General features: G+C 53.6%; 1 long non-coding RNA gene across 2 annotated transcripts in view; it reads right to left on the reverse strand.

The window, feature by feature from the left end:
• Positions 1-13,078: 13,078 nt before the first annotated feature.
• LOC131517760 (uncharacterized) overlaps positions 13,079-17,371 on the reverse strand; it is a 29,142-nt gene continuing 24,849 nt past the window's right edge. Inside the window, exons 2-4 of one of the 2 annotated variants that reach the window (XR_009264813.1) lie at positions 16,515-16,678; positions 14,128-15,918; positions 13,079-13,893 (exon numbers count right to left, since the gene is read on the reverse strand). This is a non-coding gene — a long non-coding RNA (uncharacterized LOC131517760). Of the gene's footprint in view, positions 13,894-14,127; positions 16,679-17,371 lie in introns of both variants that reach the window. The other variant, XR_009264812.1, reaches the window with a different exon arrangement.

Genomic DNA, 17,371 nt, shown 5'->3' on the forward strand with positions numbered 1-17,371 from the left:
AACGCCCAAGCATCCCCATGGGGATCTGGTGTGAGCCCTGCCGTTTCTGCCTCCTGAATGCCTCTCGAATCCATCTGCTGCTTTCCAACTCCGTTGTCCACTTCCCTCCCCTAGTCCCTCACCCCTGTCACCACAACCAGTGGCTCGTGGAAAAGACCTCCATAGCCACCTAACTGCACCTGTCTCCACCCTGTAGCCTATGGTCCCCCATGCTCCTTGTCACTCCTTTCTAAACTTCACTGTGAACTACCCCCACGGGGCTGCGCACAAGTCATTACACTGAAAGAAACATACCAGTCACTGATGGAACTTTAGAAAATGCAAGCCTGGACACCATTCCCTCTTTTTTTCTTCTGAGTAATGTCCCCGTGGACCGTCACCTCCATCTCCCCAGGGGCCCTTCCCATCCCGACTTACCTATCAGGCCCAATCCCCTGTATAAATAGGTTCTCAGAGTGTGAGACACCCCCCCCCCCCTCCCCAGCGTGGCGTGTGCTCCTCCACTCCAGCCAGTCCTCTGACTCCTGCTCTCTCATGCCCCCCTCACCTCCTTTTCCACCCAGTCTCCTCCTGCTCCCTCTTCTGGGTTCTTTTTTTTTTTTTTTTTAATTTTTTTTTTTTTAACGTTTATTTATTTTTGAGACAGAGAGAGACAGAGCATGAACGGGGGAGGGTCAGAGAGAGGGAGACACAGAATCTGAAACAGGCTCCAGGCTCTGAGCTGTCAGCACAGAGCCTGACGCGGGGCTCGAACTCACGGACCACGAGATCATGACCTGAGCCGAAGTCGGCTGCTTAACCGACTGAGCCACCCAGGCGCCCCTCCCTCCTCTGGGTTCTGATCACATATCCAAATCCTAAATATTTGTGGAACTGGTCCCAAAGTGATCTGCTGTCCAGGGAACCTGACCATTTTCTTTCTTCACTTGAACCCTCCGGTGTCCCTCTGTTAAGCTGGAACGCAAGACTCTGTTGGAATGCTGGACTCTGGATCCAGGGGCTCTGGATTCAAGTGTCAGATCTGAATCTACCTGCCCATGTGACCTGGGCAAGTCACTGACTCTGTAACATGCCTGCCTCTGTAACATGGGCATGAGAAGACTATGCTTGTAGGGTTGTGAGCCTTACGCGAGCAAAGTCTGTTTTGGGAAATGACCCAGCACAGGGCCTGGCACATGGTAACTGCACGAAATAAGTAACTTTTCAGTTTCCCTTTGATTTCTTCTTTGGCCCACAGATTATCTATAAATGTGTTAGTTGCTAAACATTTGGAGGTTTTCCAAAAATCTTGTTGTTGCTGATTTCTAGTATTTCATTTCATCGTGGTCGAAGAACATAGTCTCCATGATACAAATCCTTTCAAATTTATTGGGACTTGTTTTATGCCCAGATTATGGCATATACTGGTAAATATTCTGTATAGAAAGTCATTACACTGAAGGAAACGTACCAGTCACTGATGGAACTTGAGAAAATGCAAGCCAACCTTTAGTGACAGAAAGCAGACCTGTGGCTGCCCTGGGGGTGGAGGGGAGGGGCGGCAAAGGCAGGGGTAGGGGGACAGGTGCACCGAGGAAGGCTGAGGCACCTGTTCACCGTCTAATTTACAGCACAGTTGCACAGGTGTACAAGTGTGTCAAAACATATCAGATCGTGCTTAACATGCAGTTTGTTGCATGTCGATTATACTTCACAACGCTGTTTTTTAAGAATTGATCTTGTTTAGCAAACACCAAGGAGATAGGTTCAGAATCGAGTTATCTAGGGAAATTCAGTGGTTCATACTTTGGAAACAGACACAGTTGACTTGGAGGAGCATGAGTGCAGGTCTGCCTCTGGACCATGAGCCCTGTCCCTGCCACTTGCTGGCTGTGTGACTTTCAGCAAGCTGCCCGACCTCTCTGTGCTTCGGTCTTCTCATCTCTACATTAGTGATGATCGCAGTGAAGACACAAGGATGCTGGGAAAGCCCGTAGGGCCAGGCGTGCAGTTAATGCTTGAAGGATGATGCGCTGTTCTCTTAATGGGGAGCGAGGAGACAACCACCAGGTCACGGTGATGCTGTCCTGCGCTTGGGCCCCATCTGCTGGATTTGGGCTCACTGCTTGGGAGGGAAGGGGCGGGCTGAGAGCAGGGTCCCATAGGAAGTGAAAGGACGGTACGTGGAGTGACCAGGCCGTGTGTTTTAGAGTTGGTCCTAAAGTGGATTTCCACACAGCGCACCAGTTTCCCACCGAGCAACCACAGAACTGGGGGCACTTTGGTACCCAAACCATTCTTCTCCCGGCAAGTTTTAACCTGCCCTTGGAGGCCCAGCCTGGGCAAGCCATTCCTGGAAGTCCCAGATGGGGTTGATAACTTCCCTGTCCGTTTGCACACGCTGTCACCAGAGGGAGGCGCGGCAAGCCTTCCCTCGCCCTCCTCTCCCACTGCTGTCAGCAGAATGTGGCCATTTGATAGGGGAAACAGTGTCCTGTTGTTCAGTGAGAACCGTCCTTTTTTTCTTAATTTATTTTGAGAAAGAGAGAAAAAGAAAGTGGGGGAGGGGCAGAGAGAGAGGGAGAGGGAGAATCCCAAGCAGGCTCCATGCTCATCAGCACAGAGCCAGACGTGGGGCTCGATCCCACGAACTGTGAGATCATGGCCTGAGTTGCACACTCAACCGACTGAGCCTCCCAGGTGCCCCGAGCACCATTTGATGCCTGTTTACTGAAAGCCCGTGTCCAGGCCCTGGGATGCAGTGGGTGTGACGTCGGATCACTACACGCGTGGTGGAGACAGCCATGAGGCCATCGGCAGGTGAATACACAGATTTATAAACCGATGAGCGCTGGGAGGGTGTGGGGGCACTGCCCGAGGCTTCTCTGAGAACTGACAGTGGTGTTAGCTGCTGGAGGGGGAAGGGGGGAGGGCATCTGGGAAAGAGAACAGCGTCTGCAGAAGTGAAATCTAGAAGGAAGACAGGAGTCTTAGGGAGGAGTGAGAAGGCAGAGAAGGAAATGGAGGGTGGAAAAGCCTTTCCGTGGGGTGGGTGGGACGGGGGACACAGCCTGCGGGGGGGGGGGCAGGGTGACTGTCGCAGCCGAAGCAAGAGGTGGGTGCCAGATCCCGCAGGGCACTGTGCCAGGGGACTCGAAACGTGGCCCGACTGTCCCAGGGGCCCGTCAGGCCCAGGGAGAGCTGAGTAGGGCCGGAAGCCCCCGAGCTGGTGGGTGGGCACGGGCAGGCTTGCGAGAGAACAGTCCAGGGGAGGTGAAGGAGCCTACGGGACCCCACATGAGGGATCCCGCGTGGGGGACACTGGAGTGGCCACAGCAGCAGGTGGCCTGTTTGGTGTCACCATGTTGGGCTGAACCGTCTGTGGGGCATCCGAGGGGATGGGCATCCAGCGAACGGGACTGGGGGGGTGAACAGGAATGTGGCAGGAGGGGTGGATGGGAAGGAGGGCCGCTGGATCTGCTTGGAAGGTACAGGCCTTTCCCAGGAGGTGGTCTCAGTGTAGTGAAGAGCTGGGAACTTGGAGCGACAGGGGGAGGCTGCCTCTGTTGGTGGGGGTGCGGTGTGACCCCCTACCAGCCCCCCCAGGCCTCCCAGTCCCTCTCCTATGAGCCCCCCCAACCCCCCAGGCAAAGAGTCTCAGGCCGAGCCTTCAGCTTACATTCTAGTGGGGGAGGGACAGACTGTAAACATGCAAATCGTAAGTGGGACCGTCTGGGCCAGTGCTTCAGGCCCCAAAGAATGGGCGTGGTCTCGAACTTCCTGGAAGCACCGTCACTTTCCCTTGACTCACCTTCAAACCCTGTGAGTCAGCTTTGACTCATCCCTCGGCCCCCACCTTCTGACAGCTGCCAAGTGGGCTGGATTTTTCCTTTAAAATGCCCTTTCCGTCCATGCTCGGGGTCCCACCCCGCCCCAGTCCCTCAGCCTCCAAGCCCTGGCCCCCTTAGCTGGCTCTTGCTGGATTCACCTGTTCCACATTCCTGTTGTCATCTGCCCACCTCCCAGGGCAGAAATGTCCAGGGGTCCCGGGGCACCAAGCCAGCCCCTGCACAGGCGTTCAAGACCTGTGCCCCGGGCTGTCCAGCCCATGCCGCCTCCAGGCCCCTGGCCGCTCTGCCTGAGACCCACATCCTCCCCATCTCCGCACCCGACCTTGGTGCTCTGGGGCCTGGAATGCTGGCTGCAGGACCCCCCTCCCCCCATAGACCATCTCCAGGGGGAGGCAGCACTGTCAGCCTGACCAGGTGGCCCGGAATTGAGGACGATTATAGCCGAGAAGCAGGTGCAGAGGAAGGCGGGGAGGGGCAAGAATATGCTGCTGCATTGTTTTCTGGTTCTGTTCCAGCCGCCCTCCTCCATTCTCTCAGCCTCCACAGGCAGCCGGAATGACCCCCTTAGGCGAAATGATCGCCCTCAGGTGAAACACCTTCACCAAAGAGAGTATTGCAGCAATGCAAGGACTTGGTGGTCTGGCCCCGATCTTCTTTCGCAGACGCTCCTCTGCCCACCCTCTGTCATCCCCCAAACATGCCTGGAACCTCAGAGCAGCTCTCCTTGTCAGACCCTTCTCTTCTCCAGGTAGACACAGGACACGCACGTGTCTACCAAGCTCAGCTGGGAAATCCCCTCCTTCAGGCCAAATTCACTCTAGAAACCTCCTCCCCTTCCCATGGGGCTGAATTAAAATGAGACTTTGTCTTCCTCACCTCATTACCCGCCCCCCCCCCCCCCCGTCCCCCCGCCGACAGGGCTACGGAGAGGGCAGGCAGCTTTCCGGGTTTGGAAAGGAAAGGCTAGGAGTCCGTGTTTGAAGGCACCAGGTTAGAGCCCTTGGGCCCAAAGGCAGTGACTACACTTTGGCGCCATCTACCGGCCAGTTGATGGGTTGTTTGGGGTCTAATTGGAAATGACTTCCGTTTTCAGGGATTTCTTGTTTCTTTATTTCTCGCGAACAAGATAATTAAGAAAGAGAGAATTATGTGAGATCCAGTCGGGATCACCATCATTAATGTCTCACCCTGAAAAGTTCACGGGAAAGCTTCCAGTCTTTCAGTGAGCAGGGAAGAAGCTGTCTATAAGAAAACAGGAGGCAATTTTCTGAAATGAAAAAAAATAATTGCATGTATTTCGCTACTAAAACCTCACACACGAAGAAAGGCTGGCCCTTTAAAGGACTTTAAAGGCAAAGTATGAGTGCCAATATGGAGAGTTATTGTGTCCGGCCTTCCCTGCTCCTCTCCTTGACCTCCCTTGGGTGGATCTCTCTTGGGCTAACAGGGAGCTAGCCCCTGCTCCCTTCTATCACAAGGGCAGAGGTGAGACCCACCGGATGCAGCCTCTAGTTCAGCCCGTGGAAGGACAGGTCCAGCTGGCCCTGGCAGGTCCCAGAGGGGCTGTTGATTCTGATACCCCCCGGTGGGGTGGGGTGGGGTGGGGTGGGCTCAGAAACCGAAATTGGGGCTGGGGGAATGAGCAGGTATGACATCCCTGGCTGACAGTTCCTTTCTGTCTGCAGTGAGGCAGGGGTCATCTGCCTGTAAGGATCCTGCCCATGTGGCCAGCCGACCAGGTGGCGAGCACCTTGGTCTGCCCACGTTGCCACAAACGGGGTTGTCATTTTCAGCGCTGACTCCCTTATAGGGTCCTGAACTGGGCTTATCAGGCCTTCCAAGAGCTGGTCCTGCTGCTTTGCCCCTCACCCCCAACTGCTGCAATCAAGTGGCTCCCTGCCCCCTAGCATCCTTGGCCCTTTGATCTTCCCATTCACCTGCCTGGAGAAGCCCACTCCTTTATGAACCCCACGGGAGAGGTGTCTGCTCCTTTGTCCTTCTGTTCCTCCTGATTTGGGGGCGTCTCTCCTCTTTGTTTTTTAATTTTAATTTTTATATATTTTTCTAGAGGTTTATTTACTTTTGAGAGTGTGAGCAGGAGAGGAACAGAGAGAGAGTGGGGCAGCAGATCTCCGAAGCAGGCCCCGCACTGAGAGCAGCGAGCCCAATGCAGGGCTCAAACTCAAGAATTGCGAGATTGTGACCTCACCTGAAGTTGGTGGCTCAATCGACTGAGCCAGCCAGGCGCTCCTAATTTTTTATTTTTATTAGAGAGTGTGAGTGGGGGAGGGGCAGAGGGAGCGAGAGAGAGAATCTTAAGCAGGGTCCATGCTCAGCGCAGAGCCCAACTTGGGGGTTGATGCCACGACCCTGGGATCATGACCTGAGCCGAAATCAAGAGTTGGATGCTCAACCGAGCCACCCAGGCACCCCAAGTGTCCTCCTCTTGAAGCCTCAGTTTCCTCGTCTGGAAAAATGGGGGTAGGGATGGGACAGTTGAACCAGGTACCACTTGTTTTAATGTGGTTTTAAATTCTTTCACTGGAGGACAGATGGACTGGGGTCCAAGTGCATTATTCACTAGAAGTGCACAATGAACGAGTTACTGGAAACTTTACACATTGCAGCCCCTCGTACCTTCTCCAAAGTTAGGGCAGACAAGCATATACATGTTTTACTTCACTGTGTCTCAGCGAATGTGTGGTGGCAAATCATAAAGCAAAGTTCAGTGTTCGAGCTGCTACTGGCTACATAATGAGAACGATCTAAATTTATAAGCTGCTTCACAATTCCTCTGAGCAGCACTACAACTACAGATGATATGCTGCCTACAAACTCAGAACCCCTTCAGCAACTCTGCCTGTCATTTAGAAAGGCAGGATGGGGGCACCTGGCTGGCTCAGTCGGTGGAGCACGGTGACTCTTGGTCTCAGGGTTGTGAGTTCAAGCCCCACATCGGGCTCTGTGCCGAAAGCTCAGAGCCTGGAGCCTGCTTTGGTTTCTGTGCTCCCGGTTTTGTGGGGTCGAGCCCCGCATCGGGCTCTGCACCGACAGTGCAGAGCCTGCTTGGGATTCTCTCTCTCTCTCTCTCTCTCTCTGCCCCTCCCCTGCTCATGCTCTGTCCGTCTCTCCCCAAGATAAATAAACGTTGGGGCGCCTGGGTGGCTCAGTCGGTTGAGCGTCCGACTTCGGCCCAGGTCATGATCTCACAGTCTGTGGGTTCAAACCCCGCATCGGACTCTGTGCCGACAGCTCCGAGCCTGGAACCTGCTTCAGATTCTGTGTCTCCCCCTCTCTCTGCCCCTCCCCCACTCACGCTCTCTCTTTCTCAAAAATAAACATTACAAATTAAAAAAATAAATAAAAATCCCCCTTTAAAAGAGAATCGTTGGTGAACGTGAACGTCCCAATTATGTCCTTGTTGAGTAAGGATGGCACAGTGAGGGGAGCCAGGCTCACGGCGAGTTCTCTCCGGATTCAGATCATATGTGTCAATGATAAAGAGGGACCGCATGAGCAGCCGTGTTGGCCACCCTGCCTAAGATATAGACATTATCGATAATGTTGAACTGTTTCACCACATACATATGGGTGTCCTTAAGTGATGGATGTTTGAATTTAAGTAAAGACCTGGTTAGCACATGTATTCTGTGACTTCTTTTTCTCGGCACGATGTTGACTTGTGCACCGCTCCTTTCTCCTGCTGCAAAGTATTCTACCACAGGGCTCCACGACAATTTGTACGTCTGTTCTGTTGGTAGACATCTGGGTTGTTTCCAGACTTCTGCTATTGTAAACAGTGCTGCTATGGATATTCTAGAAATGTTTTCTGGTTTCGCTGGGTATTAAATGTATCGATTTTAGCAGATACAGCCAAATTGCTTTCAAAATGATGTTATCGGGGCGCCTGGGTGGCGCAGTCGGTTAAGCGTCCGACTTCAGCCAGGTCACGATCTCGCGGCCCGGTCCGTGAGTTCGAGCCCCGCGTCAGGCTCTGGGCTGATGGCTCGGAGCCTGGAGCCTGTTTCCGATTCTGTGTCTCCCTCTCTCTCTGCCCCTCCCCCGTTCATGCTCTGTCTCTCTCTGTCCCAAAAATAAAAATAAAAAACGTTGAAAAAAAAAAATCAAAATGATGTTATCAATTGACACTCCCAGCAGAAAATGAGTCTCTCTCAACCCACTGTCACGATCACCTGGTGTGCCATTTGAACATTTTTTTTGCCAGTCTGGTGGCTGTCAAATGGTACCTTGTTGTCTTTATGGGCACAGATCTGAATCCCTGCTCTGTTGTCAGGCTCCGGGGTCTTGGGGAGATTAATTTCTATGGGCCTCAGTTTCCTGACCCATGAAGTTCCCCTCTAGATAAATGGACTACTTTCAAAGACCTATAGACCCTGACATTGGGGGGGGGGTCCCCCAGAAACCGCTGGGTCCTCACCCACAAACCATGAGAACTTTCCAGTTGGTATTTTAGTGTCTTCTTCTCTTGTTCTAGTTCTGAGCCCTGGGCATGGCCCTGGCTGGCAGCTGTGAACGCCCTGATGACCAAGGGAAGATCAGTCTCTGCCTGTCCCTCTGCTTCCAAGACCACCCAACACTGGGGTCACTGCCCCCTCCTGCTGCTTTCTTGTCACACTCCTTTTTTCTGCATGACACACACATGTATCATCTTTAATTTTTAACTTTATTTATTTGAGAGAGCGAGTGGGGGAGGAGCAGAGAGAGAGAGAGAGAGAATCCCAAGCAGGTTCTGCACTGTCGGTGCAGAGCCTGATGCGGGGCTCGACCCCACAAAACCGGGAGATCGTGACCTGAGCTGAAGTCGGATGCTCAACCGACTGAGCCACCCAGGCGCCCCCACACGTGTAGAATCTTTCCCGCCATCTATGAGGGGCTCCCGAAGGAGCAGAGGACACCCACTGTGTCTAACCAGAGGCAAAAGGGACATCCCTGGGCACCAAATGTGACAGTCCCTCTGTGGCTCAGCTCCTTCTGTGGCTCATTTTGACTTTCGGATCAAGTCCAAAGTCTTCGGCACCGCCTTCCTGGGGCCCTACCTCCATTTCCCTGCTCATCTGCTGCCTCTACCAACTCCCAAGACCCCCGCATGCCGCCTCCCAGCTGTGTTCTTTCTGTGAGCAGGTGCTCAAGGTGTGGCTCTGGGAGCCGTGGGAATGGTATTGTTTTTCTGCCCTTTCTTCCCATAGCACTTTTTCCCTGCATGTGTGGTAGCCCTGTACCATGATTATGTCATGTGCTCTCCAGGCAGGGACCTGGTACCCTCTTGGGCATTGCTGGGGCCTGGAGTGGGACCCGAGGAGCCACTGCTGCAATGAAAGAAGACTGGGCAGACAAGGGGAAGAACAAGAAGGTCACTGTTCTGCCACTCTGTGGCCCTCACCAGGTGGGCTGGATGGCTGGTTAACTTAGGTAGAAATGTTTATTTTAGAGTGACAGTGTGCAAATGTGAGCAGGGAAGGGGCAGAGAGAGAATCTTTTTTTTTTTTTATGTTTATTTATTTATTTTGAGGCGCGGGGAGGGAGCAATCAGGGAAGGGGCAGAGAGGAAGGGAGAGAGAGAGAATCCCAAGCAGGCTCTGAGCTGTCAGCCCAGAGCCCGATGCAGGGTTCAAATTCACCAACTGTGAGATCATGACCTGGGCTGAAATCAAGAGTTGGACGCTTAGAGGGGCGCCTGGGTGGCGCAGTCGGTTAAGCGTCCGACTTCAGCCAGGTCACGATCTCGCAGTCTGTGAGTTCGAGCCCCGCGTCAGGCTCTGGGCTGATGGCTCGGAGCCTGGAGCCTGTTTCCGATTCTGTGTCTCCCTCTCTCTCTGCCCCTCCCCCGTTCATGCTCTGTCTCTCTCTGTCCCAAAAATAAATTAAAAAAAAAAAAAAAAAAAAAAGAGTTGGACGCTTAGGGTGCCTGGGTGGCTCAGCAGGTTAAGCGTCTGACTTCAGCTCAGGTCACGATCTTATGGTTCGGTTTGTGAATTGGAGCCCCGCATAGGGCTCTCTGCTGTCAGTGTAGAGCCCACCTCCAGTCCTCTGTCCCTGTCTCTCTCTCAGCCCCTCTCTGGCTCTCTCAATAATACATAAAACATTAAAAAAAAAAAAAAGAGTTGGATGCTTAACCAATTGAGCCACCTAGGTGCTGAGAGAGAGACAGAGAGAGAGAGAGAGAGAGAGAGAGAATATCTTAAGCAGGCTCTAGGCTTAGCATGCAGCTGACATAGGGCTCCATCCAGGACTCTGGAATCATGACCTGTGAGGAAATCAAAAGTTGGAGGCTCAACTGACTGAGCCACCCAAGCGCCCTTAGGTAGAAAAGTTTAGAATAGTTAATTTTAAGCCTTTGTCCGTGCACCACTAACAATATAAAACAATGTAAACAATTTCAAGCCTTGGTCCATGGACCATTAACAATATAAAACAATGTCAACGACAGGAATGGCTGATCTCGTAGAACTCTGTCCCTCTGCCTTAGCTCCAGCTGAAGCCTGAGGACGCGGCGGGTGGCGCCCAGGGACCTGAAGGAACCGACAGCAGGGAGATGAGTGGTGGATCCTGAAACACACGCCCAACGCCCGAGGAAGAGTCAGGACTTTCTCTGGGCGCCAGTGAACAAGAGCCCTGATGGCAACACAAACCCCACAGAGCCATGGAACAATCTGCTGGTAAAGGTAAGGCCAACCCCGGCGATGGTGGTGCCGGGATTTCTCTAGGCATAGTAGGAAAAGAGCTCAAGCCAAAACAACTGGAGGCCTGCCTTGGGATCGTGGCCACCGAGTCATCCGGACTCAAGCTGGCGACGGAGCAAAAAACACTGGCTGGAAGGAAGGGGGGGAGAGAGGCTTTGTGGCAGGAGACTACCCCCCACCATTAGGCAGAGATAGATCTAACACCTGTACTGAGCACCTGCTGCGTGCCAGGCCCTGTAGGGGGCACTGGATGAACGTGGACCTGGCCCAGCAGGGCACACTCTGGCTTCCATAGACTTTCCCTGTAACCATCAAGTGGACTGAAATACACGGTATGTCTCTTCCTACTTGGAAAGCCACCTTGGGAACCCAAGCGTGGGTCTGAAAGGCAGACTGTCACGATCAAGGAGCTGGGTGACTTCACGGATGCTGTCTGGCACATACCTGCCTCCCGAGGGACTGAGGAAGGTGGCACTTGTGCTGTGGGGTGGGCGCTGGCTCTCGGTCCGGGCTAGAAGGTCAGCAGCCAAAACCAGGACGTGTTTATTTTCCCGGGCTCCATCACAGCTGTTCTGATGATGTAGGCAAGCTGCACCGAAGGGTGTAAGGTTCCGGCTGGGTTCTCAAGTTGGTGGCTCCGGGCAATCCCCCTGGAAAGTCCCTCAGGAAGGCACCTCACCGGGGCCATACAGGCCGCCTCTTTGTAGCCGAATGCAACAGATTCTCCGCCAGCCTGGAATGGGTGTCGGTGCTTCTGTGAACTCTGGATGGGGTGGGGGCGCACACTGGATTTTAGGGGCCAAGCGGTCCGAAACCCAAGGCTCTCTGCTCTTGGAATCACACGAGGGCGCAGCTGACGATGCCCAGGGCGTCCGCACACAGGGTGGGCGTGATCCCCGCGCAGGTGACATAGCTGTGCCGCGCGCAGACTTCAGGGAGCCGAGTGCCTGCGCGGGTCAGTCCCCGGAGATCACGAGCTCTACTCGGTACCGAGGGGCCCGGCATCAACCAACCCGGCTCGCATTCTGGCTCCGCCACACACTTGCCTTGTGAGGGTTTCTCATCAGTCGAATGGGGGTAATTGTACCTACTTCCTGCGAGTGTTCTGGGGATGAAGGTCGATGAAGTACGGACAGTGCCTGGTACGCAGTCAGTCCTCAGGGGCAGTGTGAAAGTGCCGCCTGGTTTCGTCTCAGAAGCGGCACCGTTACAAAGAGCCTCTCGGGAGGGGCTGCCCTTCTCATCAGGAAGAAAACCGTTCTCGTGAACAAGCCAGTATAAGCAGGGGGGGCCCTCCCGCCCCGAGCAGGCCGAGTTTCTGCCGAGCGGCCCGGAGGCCCCGGTCACCGGCCGGCGGGGTGGACGGCCGCCGTGTGCCCAGTGCCTGTTCCTCCCTGCTCTTTGTTCTTTGGTCTCACGGGGCACTCCTCACCCATCCTAGCCTGTGACTCCGGCGGGGCGACCCATCTTAGCACCTCACCCTCCCACAGGGTGGGCACCCGTCCCCTGGCTGTGGCGACCGGTTCAGGAAAGGATCAGACTGCAATCGGACCCATCAGAGCCCTTCGCTGCGCCTCTTCTGGCTGGAATTGGTGGGAGAGAGCACATGTGCTCCTTTTCATCTTCAAGGTTATACTGAAGCCCCCGGGGAGAGGTGGAGAGAAGAGATGGCTGGTGAGAAGCTTTCGAAGATGCAGGCAGGGAAGCCCCCCTGCCCCCACATCTCCCGTGGCTCGGGCGGGGGAGGCACTAACCCGTTTCGTTTATGATGAGTGTGTGTGTGTGTGTGTGTGTGTGTGTGCGCGTGTTCCTGTTTCTGGCAACCAAAGGAGCTCTGAATGGTGCACCAGGGCTCCCAGGCGTTTGCTGTCTGGTGGGTGGGTGTGGGGAGGACCTCAGAATGATTTTCTTTTTTTTTTTTAATTTTTTTTTTTCAACTTTTTTTTTTTTTTTTTTTTTTTATTTATTTTTGGGACAGAGAGACAGAGCATGAACGGGGGAGGGGCAGAGAGAGAGGGAGACACAGAATCGGAAACAGGCTCCAGACTCCGAGCCATCAGCCCAGAGCCCGACGCGGGGCTCGAACTCACGGACCGCGAGATCGTGACCTGGCTGAAGTCGGACGCTTAACCGACTGCGCCACCCAGGCGCCCCTCAGAATGATTTTCTTAAGAGGGGCTCAGAGTGCCTTACAACCTGAATAGACGAACCTTATTTGCTAGTGAGGCAGGATTCCTGGGTTGAATAAGAAAGGAATCTGATTAATGACTCTTAAATGCTATTGACATTCAGTGGCAGACACTCTCGGTTGTTCAGTCATTTCCAACAGCCTCTCTCTGAACCGCTGGGAAGCTGAACACACACTGTACTACTTGCTTTTCCAGCCTCCAAGCCGGCAGGGTGCCACGTGACCTGGTCCCAGGAGACAAGGCAGAAGTGCAAGTCTGTCTCTGGTGGGGGTGTGTCTTAAATGCTTTTCTATTATGATTTGCCTCAAAGAATTTTTAGAACTTAGCGGATGTACAAAAATAATGAAAAAATAGCAGATTTTTTTAATTATAAAATTTCCAGTTTCTTTTTATTCTGGATAAAAACAAACATAAGAAAGTATTTCAAACTTTCCAAAATAATTTACAGGGTAGATGAAAGAACGGACAATAGGGATTGCGAATGCCTGATATTCCTTCTACGAGGCAAGAGATTTCATGCAACCTTCATTTGACGCACACCGATCTAGGTCTGGGGACTCCAAGATCCGTCAGACCCACTTCCTGTCCTGGGACCTCACTGCTGGGGAGACAGACCCAAGAATAGGGAACTGTAAACTCTGACGTAAGTGCTATGATAAAAATAGGCTCAGGGTGTTATGGGAGCACAGTGAGGGCCAGAAGACTTTCCAATGACAACGACACCTGAGCGGAGTCGTCAGGGCCATCTGGTAGGGGCAGAGGCAGGGCATGCAGACGGGGGCCCTACGCGTGCAGAGGTATAAAGGTGAGGAGCGTGGGGCGGGAGCAGCGCGCTGTGCGGGAAGGCGGCCTGTGCAGGAGGCAGGGTCCGTCCGGAAGGCCTGGGCCTGCCCTTGGGGAGTGTGGCCTCTGTCCTACAGGAGACAGCGGGGGGGGGGGGGGGGGGCAGGGAAGGGGATCTGGGTATCAGTGTTGTAGTGGATCTTTGCAGGATGGTGGACCTGGGATGTGAGGACTGCAAACCCGGGCGCAGGGAGACAATTAGAAAGCTGGTGCAAGGGTCCAGGTGGAGAAGGGGAGACGCCCGTGAACCAGGTGCCTGGCACGAGTCATTTACACCCCACCGCACGGGCGTGAGATTCACCTTCTCCAGCTCCCTGTTTAGAAACAGACCTCCGGGGGCGCCTGGGTGGCACAGTCGGTTAAGCGTCCGACTTCAGCCAGGTCACGATCTCGCGGTCTGTGAGTTCGAGCCCCACGTCAGGCTCTGGGCTGATGGCTCGGAGCCTGGAGCCTGTTTCCGATTCTGTGTCTCCCTCTCTCTGCCCCTCCCCTGTTCATGCTCTGTCTCTCTCTGTCCCAAAAATAAATTAAAAAAAAAAAAAAAAAAAAAAAAAAGAAACAGACCTCCGGACCGATGGTTCTTGACCTCTGAAAACACCGGTCCATGCAGCCATTCAATTGCTCCTGGAAGTTTTTTTTTTGCTATTCTCATAGAATGGATATCAAAATTCATTTTGATCAAAGTATTTCATTAGCTTTTGACTTTCAGTGGGCAGAAAAGAGCCACCATTTAATCAAGAACCTTTCGTTCTGTCAGCTAATATCAAGTGAGGAGCTTCTTTAAAAAGAAATCCTGATTATACCATCATGAATAATCATGATGGAGATAAAAAGAGAGAAGTAATAGAGGAGTCCAGTCGCCGGCATGAGCTCCCTGTTGAGCTAATTTTTTTGAGAGGATGAACAAAATATAGAGGAAAGGAAGCATAATCAGAGATGAATCCTGGAAAACGACACGATCCTGAAAAACACTGTCAGGAAGACTATGCTCTGGTTTGCTGGAAATCCCAAGGGAAACAAAAAAAAGGCCTTCACAGTTACTCTTAGAGCAAGAAGAACAAAGGGGCAGATCCACGGCTTAGGGGGTGATGCGAGAAGCCAGACACCCTCCCCTTCACCTCAGCAACGTTCAGGCTCCCGACAAGCTCGGTCCTTCCAGAGGGCCTGGGGATGGGGACCCTGGAGGCGACCGATGCGGGTGGGGGGCAGGGTAACAACCAGCACCCCCACGCCACACTGTCGTCTTTCCACGCGGAAGGACTTCTGGCATTTCCACAACTATACGGAACGCTTAACCTTTCGGAAGCATTGATTTCCTGTGGCTGCTGAAACGAATTATCACAAACTGGGGGGCTTAAAACAGGACATGCATTCTCTCACAGTGCTGGAGGCCGGACTCAGGCTAAGGGAGGATCCTTGGTGGCCTTTTCCAGCTGCTCCTGCTCCAGGTTTTCCTCAGCTTTGTGGCTACACGGCTACGGTCTCTTGCTACGGCCTCCCTCCATCCGTGTGTAGCCTCCTCCTGTGTGTCTCTCTCCTCTGCCTGTCTCTTTAAGGACGCTTGTCATTGGATGTAGGGTCCACCTGGCTAATCTGGGATGATCTCATCTCAAGATCCTTAATTACATCTGCAAAGACCCTGTTCCCAAATAAGGTGACACAGATGTCACAGGGCCGCCATTCGACCCACTGCAGGATCATAAACCGCTTTCAGGATCTGATGAGAGCTCATGAACTCTGCATCATGCCAAGTTCCTGGAAGCTGAGGCTGAGACAAGGGTTCTTGTACAAGTAATGTATGGAGGGAGTGCCCCAAGAAGGGGCGTGAGGAAAGCAGGCTTGGCAGGGGACAAAAGGTCAGCAAGAAGTGGCCTCAGCTGGAGAATAGCTTCCTCCTGACCTCTGAGATGCCCTGCACGACACTACAACTGCACTACAGCTGTTCCCATCTGGAGGCAAGAGGTGGCCTCTGTACCTCCAAGTCCGTCAATTTCCCCTGGTGGGGGGCAGGTGTCGTCTCTCAGGCCAGGAACTCCCTTTAGGGTAAGGAGGATTCAGCGAAGGAGTGGGGAGATAGGAACACTCACAGCAGCCCTTGGGGGTGGGTTACAGGGATCTATCTGGCCAAGGACCTACAACATCTACTACAGGCTTTCTAGAAAAATGCCACATATGGGGCGCCTGGGTGGCTCAGTCGGTTAAGCGTCCGACTGCGGCTCAGGTCATGATCTCGCGGTTCGTGGGTTCGAGCCCCGCATTGGGCTCTGTGCTGACGGCTCGGAGCCTGGAGCCTGCTTCCGATTCTGTGTCTCCCTCTCTCTGGCCCTCTCCTGCTCACACTCTGTCTCAACCTCTCTAAAATAAATAAACATTAAAAAAATTTTTTTAAAGAGAAATACCACACACACACACACACACACACACACACGCACACACACCATTCAATCTCAGGGACTTCACAGACCCTTTAAAGGCATGGAATCCAGGTTGCGGGCTTGTGTCCACTTCTAGTCTCTTATCCCACCTTGCTCCCTTTCCTCCTTTCCCAGAGGAAATGACTGGTGGTGTCTGGGAGGCTCTTCTGCTTGCCCACCTGCAGAGCCAGCATCCTGCCCTCGGGAGGGGCCTGCTTCAGGGCGGGTGAGATGAACTCACAGTCCCTTTGGCCACAGATGCACAGCCCTCCTTTCTAGTCAGCTTTTCAGTATGAAAGCTGATAGCTTTATCTCCACCTGTCCCGCTCCTACGTCTCTCAAGTAGTTCTGAACTCAGGCAGGGACACGAGAGACTGTTTACAAACCTCCTAAAACCCCGAGTCATCTCGTCAGAGACAGTGTCCCCCTTGAAGCATGACCTGTGGGCTGTCAATTCACGGACTGCCACCCGACTCCTCGCCCCAGGACGTGGCGCTTCCTCGCTGGTGAAGCTGGCCAGCAGGGCGGTCGGCTGACCTCAGTGTGCGCCGTGATGGACAGAACTCCCGTTCTGGTGCCGACGCGCGTCCTCGCACACCGGCACTTGGAGCGGCACCGACAGAGGCGGCTGTAGGTGAATCTGGGAGGCTGAGCCCAGGGGGGCTGATGAGACAGGTGGGCACAGACTGAAGGGTTCTCATCTGAAACAGGGAGAACACGGTGACACGTTAAAAAGAGGCAAATCTGACTCAAAATAATGCAATGGTAACAAAAATGATGGGTGGTGGGTTTGCCACCACCGCTGTGTCGCGGGCTTGGATCCTGGAGGCCCGATAGGGGCGACGGACAGGCACGAGGGCTGTCTGGGGAAGGACGCAGAAGTACTTGCGGGAAAAAGGACATGACAGAGTGGAAAGCAGGGAAGGTGGTTCAGAGGGAAGTCCTGGGAGCCAGATGTGGGAGTGAGTTCGTGATTGGGAGCAGAACAGGGGGCTGGTGCGTTCTGGAGAGCAGCTGGTGTCACGGCCCTGGGCGGGGGGGGGGCACTAAGAAGGGAAGGACTGCCACAGAGGGTCCCTCACTGGCCCGGGCCCCTTGGAAGGTTCTAGCAATATGCTCCTGGTTTTGTAAATTTTGAAGCATTAAGCTATTTCACTGCAAATGGCCAACACCCCCGTCTGTCTCTGCTCCATTTCCACTCCTATCAGATGGCTACACTTAGTTTAGGTGTGGTGGGCAGCTGCTGACAAGACTCGGTGGCTTCTCTGGGTGGTCAAGGGTGGGGGCAGAGGTTTCAAGGGGAAGTGAACGGGTCCTAGTGCGCCTGGTGACAGACATGTGTGAGATGTGGGGGGGAGCAGGTTTGAAATGCATGAAGCCAGGAGGTAGCTGGT

Source organism: Neofelis nebulosa, chromosome 7 (genome assembly GCF_028018385.1).
Source record: "Neofelis nebulosa isolate mNeoNeb1 chromosome 7, mNeoNeb1.pri, whole genome shotgun sequence".
Taxonomy (NCBI): Eukaryota; Metazoa; Chordata; class Mammalia; order Carnivora; family Felidae; genus Neofelis; species Neofelis nebulosa.